Source organism: Pyxicephalus adspersus, chromosome 11 (genome assembly GCF_032062135.1).
Source record: "Pyxicephalus adspersus chromosome 11, UCB_Pads_2.0, whole genome shotgun sequence".
Classification (NCBI taxonomy): domain Eukaryota; kingdom Metazoa; phylum Chordata; class Amphibia; order Anura; family Pyxicephalidae; genus Pyxicephalus; species Pyxicephalus adspersus.
The window spans coordinates 31,081,992-31,087,862 of record NC_092868.1 but is presented as its reverse complement, the minus strand read 5'-3'; positions in this window follow the sequence as shown (position 1 = coordinate 31,087,862).

Here is a 5,871-nt window from a genome sequence, read left to right as displayed (position 1 = left end):
TTATTTTTTAAAAATTAATTCCAGGCTTGTTGGATGACCCAGGTTGTCTTATGGTAGTCCATCTTCTCTAAGTTGGAGAGCTTTAAACAAATCAGGCCCAGAGTAGAAAAAAATACTGGGAAGCACAACTGGAATACAGAACAAGAAAAGAAGATCTATGCAACATCCATGCATACAAATTAACAGACATAATAATGCCGAATGTTCCATTTATAAATACCCAAGATGAAGCCAGTAGGCGAAGCCAGTCGGGCAAAAAAAAAGACACTTGGCTCTTCTTCTTTAAGAGGCTGATTTAGTAGGAGATTATATGTATAGCACTTTGGTCATTAAATCCCAGTTTTGAATGGGGTAGACCTTGCACCATTGTTTCTGTTAGGGATGCGCCCCCTGGCAGGTGATGCGGAGTTACCTAGGGTGTGGAGTCTAAGTGTCTTCCGGTCTTCACCAGAGCACTCACAAGGAATAATGGGCCAGTGACACTAATGGCCACCGGACTACTTTGCAGCTGGGAGAACACCAGGGGTGAGCGGTACAGAGGGCTCCAGTGTAGGGACAGTGCAGATCAGGTACTTTGTTAGATGACAGCAGGAGGTACAGTCCAGGCGGACTGATAGACAGAGCAGGTGACAGGCAATCGGAGTCCAAGTACAAGCACAGGTCAGGGCAGGCAGCAGACAAGCGTAATCCAGCTACGTGCACAGGCCAGGAATCCAAAAGGGCACGAAATGGAAGAGTGTGACTAAACAACTCACAAGTAACAAGGCTGAGGATCCAGCCTGGACTCAGAGAGGTGTAAATACAGCTAGCAGCCAATATCAGGACAAGGTTGGGGCCAGGAACTACTCTGCTCATAGGCTGCTCGCATTTCCCCAAATCCCCTTCACCTGAGAACAGCTTTAGAGAAAGTGCAGGGGATGCTAAAACAAAAGGCACAACTTTGCACAGCTAAATGGAAGCTGAGGATGCTCCAGGCTGCTGAACAGATAATCTGCGGGTAGAGTGGTAAAAGTTTCCCTGCGTGGAACCTTCTATATTGTTATGCGACTTACCAAGCATTTACTATATGTATATATGTATGATTATAAAACATATTATACCTGCCAAAAAAACTCTTACTTTCTCATTATTTTGAAACACAATAAGAACAGACATAGAGAATTACCTATTTTTTGCCGTATAAGACGCACTTTTTCTTCCCCAAAACTGGGGGGGAAAAGTTAGTGCGTCCTATACGACAAATGTGTTATAAAATAATTAAAATAATATACTCACCCGATACCCGATCCTGCATGTGTCTCTGGCTGCATGCAGCGTGTCTCTTCTCTCCTCTGCCAGCATTGTGTCTTCTCCTGTCTGTAAAGCAGAGCGAAAGAAGCTGGCACAGCGCCACCTGCTGTTCCCTGTCCTAACTGCCGTACAGTGGAAAAAAAGCACAGAGTGATCAGAAGGGGAATTTGAATGACACAGAGTGATCAGAAAGGGAATTTGAAAGGCACAGATTGATCAGAAAGGGAATTTGAATGGCACATGAGTGATCAGAAGGGGAATACGGTATGAACGGCACATGAGTGATCAGAAGGGGAATAATCTTTCAGAATCTTTTTTTTTCTAGATTTTCCTCCTTTAAAATTGGGTGCGTCTTATATTCTGGAGCGTCTTATACGGCGAAAAATACGGTACACCCAATATACAGAACAGAAAATGTGGCATTGTGTAATATCCATGCATACAGAATAAGAACATTTAATAAGCATTATACTCAGTGTAAAAGACACAAGAAGTGGTATTGAGCTGTGTCCATGCATGCAGAATACTGAAAAATGCTGAGCATTATATCAGTCATATTGAACAAAAGAATTGGTATTGTGCAATGCCCATGCATATAGAATGATAACATATACTGAGAACTACACCTGGCATACAGAACAGGAGAAGTAGTACTATGTAGTGTCCCCATACACAGAATAAGAACAGATACTGATGATTACAACCTGCATAGAAAACAAGTACTAGTACTGTTCAACATGTATACCTACAGAATTTAAAATTGGAGAAGTAGTGCTGTGCAGTGTCAAACAGAAGAGGAACAGATGACACTTACACTGAGCATACAGAACAAGAGAAGTATCCCTGTGTACTGACTATACATACAAACTAACAAATGATGATAATTATGTCCAGCATACAGAACAAGGAATGCCGCTGTGCTCATACAGAAAAATAGATTCTGATAATTACAGCATACCTAAAGAATAATACTATACATTTTTTCCTAATGTAGCATTGGAAATGAAATACATTACTTTGCAGTTGTATCTTAAAGTTTGGAATTTACATGACAGATTTGTGGTCAGTAATTGGAGAACATAATGCTGCTTGACTTTGTTTGCTGCGGCCCTGATTCTGTGTTCCCACTTGCTTTTATTTCTGTGGGGAGAAAGAGCAAAGCAGCAAGGTTGGGGTAACAAGAATATAGTTTGCAGTGCTCCTGTGATAGTTTATAATGCACAAAGTGCCTGTAGGCAGATTCCAAAATCTTCAGAATCTTATTTGCAAATTAAATCTTAACAAGGCTGAGATTGTGCATAGAAATTCCTTATTAAACAGCAGAAGTTACCTGCCTGTTTGTCCTGGTAATGGAGAAGGCCAAAACAGACGTTTGCCTAGTTTCTGTATTATTATTCACTTTGAGTGCTAAATTAGGAACTGGCTGTGCTAATCACTTGTTTATGTTAGGCCGAAGTAGCTCTGTGGCTGCAGATGGCAATAACATGATAACAACAAGCACCGTCTACAATTCTTTTACTGTTTTGGAATAAATCAATTAAAATGATATGTAAATAAATGTGACAAAAGGAAATGAGAAACTTTATAAAGTGTTCAAGTTTAAAATGACTATTACACTGTTTACCAAAAAAGTGGTGGACATGCAAAAAGTGCAAAATTCCTGCAATTGATTTTACTATTTGTATCCAGTATTTATATAGCGCCGACATATTACGCAGCGCTAAATCATTTTACTAGCTGTCCCTCAAAGGAGCTCGCATTCTAATGTCTCTACCAGAGTCATATGTCATTATGACAGTGTAAGCTCAATTTGGGGGGAAGCTAATTAACCTAACTGCATGTTTTTGGGATGTGGGAGGAAACCGGAGTACATGGAGAAAACCCACACAGACATGGGGAGAACCTGCAAACTTCATGCAGATAATGTCCTGGTCGAGATTCAAACCTGGGACCCAGTGCTGCAAAGGCCAGAGTGCTAACCTCTGTGTCACCATGATAGTTTTAATGTATTCCTCTTGAACCCCAAACTGTTCAGATTAGGCAAAGCTCCTGCTTACCTCCTATCATCTCCTCATACTATTAATTTTTGGTCTGCCTCAATGGTAAAAGTAAAGGGCTAAAAATGGGTTGGGACATGTAAAATTCACACTATTGGCATATAAATTGTTCCTGCTACCATAAGTCAACTATCTTGTATGGGCCATTACCCCAATCCAGTTACCTGGCTAGTCTTGAAAGCATATTTATAAAAAAAAGTGGTGATAATAGATTGACTTTGTTTTGTTATTCTTGAAGTGTTAATTAGATCTGATCTCCACTTTATGCATATGCTGGCACTAGTAAAAAAGCTGGTGAACAGTAAAATTACCAATTCATTTGGCTAAAAAAAAAAAAAAAAAAAAGTAACTTTGACGGTGATTCATCCTGATTGTCTCTTTTACAAACTTGCCTCCTAATATAAAAGACAAAGTCACCAGCACTCCAAAGCAAAATCCTTGCTTTATTGTAAAAGCACTGTCACAACATATTAAAAAAAAACAACGTATTAAGACCAGGGACCCTTCCTCAAAGCAACATAATGACAGAGTGATATTAGAGTATCAATTGACCTTAAACAGAGTAAAGAGTTGGATCCCAATAAGCCAGTTGCACTACATATTGTACAGCATGACCATCAAATTCTTTACGTAAGAGCTATGATTATAGAAAATGTGGCTAGACAGCATGAGGTGGGGACTGGGATTAATTTATTGCTCGGAAGGGAGGCCTTTTGTATATACACTCCAAACACTGTGACACCCAGGGGCCTCTGTAGGAGGATGATGATGATTGTTTGTTTATTTTGTTGCATTTATTTAATATTTACATGATTTAGGGCACTATGTTTCCTTTAAGAAGGAACCCTCCATGGCCCCGAAACGTTGGGTTTTCAAACATGTTGTGGCAGGGGTTTACAATAAATTCTGTACTCTGAAATGTTGGTGACTTTGTCTTCTGTTTTCATAACTTCTATAAAATGCCATCTGTGGTTGTCAATTCAAGCTCCCTTCCTCCTTTAAAAGGTCTGTTCGCTGTAAGTGAGTGCATTCCTATCATGGACATACCTTGGCCTCCTAATATCACACTACCAAGATCAAACTTTAGAACCAGACAAGTCATGCCAAAGCTGGATGTGGGGAAGTTAAAAGAGACATCTGGTCCACCCTGTGATACTTGTAACAATGGATTACAGCGAGAGGGGACTACAATGGCATGTACAATGTGTAGCATGGCACTAGGCCACTATGTCATTCGCTAGGGCAATGCAGTAAGTACATTCCAATGCCAACTTCACCAGCTGACATACCTTCCTTTTACTCACCTTCCCACTTTATTCAGCCAACAGTGACCAAAAAAGCTAAAGATAGGTAAGGATGGGAGAAAGGTCAGCTGGTGTGGGCTCCCAGTAAATCTATTTACCGTATTTATTCGAGTATAACGCGCAAAATTTTATACCAAAAAAAGAAATCAAAGTTTGGGTGCGCGTTATAAACGAGGGCTGGGGTGGCAGTGGCAGCCGGTCCATTGAGGGCGTACGCGAATTGTGAGTTTGCACTGCGCCTTTTCCGGGCTGCAGCCGCTCACTGTACGCGACGCGGTGACGTTTTTTTTTCCTTCGCCCTCGCGTACTCCCTCAATGGACCGGCCGCCACTGCCACCCCAGCCCTGCCACCCCCGAATTGGGTTTGCCGCTTAATTTCCTCACCCACACGTTACGGTAAGCATTGCTTTTGTATCCCGTTAATTCAGTGTTTTGGCCGCACATGGCCGCACGTGTTCAATAATATTTTTTGTCAATTAAAATGCTTGGTGTAAACAAAATTTTATACCGATGTTTATTCGAAAATTAGGGGTGCGCGTTATACATGAGTGCGCGTTATACTCGAATAAATACGGTATTGATTTTCCTTGCAGGGGGGCTTTAAGCTTTGCATATATACAGTATAAAATTATAACGTATATATTTATATTATACATATACACATATGTACACACATAAATATTTGGAACAGTGAGTCTGATTTTTCAAAGTTTTCCAAGACTGAAGAAGATATCTATCATGGAAAAACCTGGGTGGTCCAGCAAACCTGGAATGGATCTGGTCCAGAATTGAAAACATTTCCCAACAAATAGAAAATGACTTTAAATTAGATTCTAGGTTTGCTGGATTACCCAGGTTTTCCCATGATAGGCTATCTTCTCCAGCCTTGGGGAGCTTAACTAAATCAGGGCCCATTCTTTCTCTGATTTTTTCCAAGTTTGTAAAATTGTCATCGTATTAGGAAACAAAAAAAATCCTTAACAGAATAAAATTTTGACTGTACATACATTTTTTTTATAGTTTTATGCTTTACCTCTGAGTTGATTGTAATACCCTTGTTGTAACGTCATAACATCCTGCTTAAATAAAACTCGTGTTTAAACTTAATTTAGAGTGCTTGAGGTGGATTTCTTGGCATTACAGGGAGGGTCACTCACCTGACTCGGATTAGATTGTCTGGCACATTTTTTAGCAGGCCCCCTTCTCTGCTTTGGCACTGT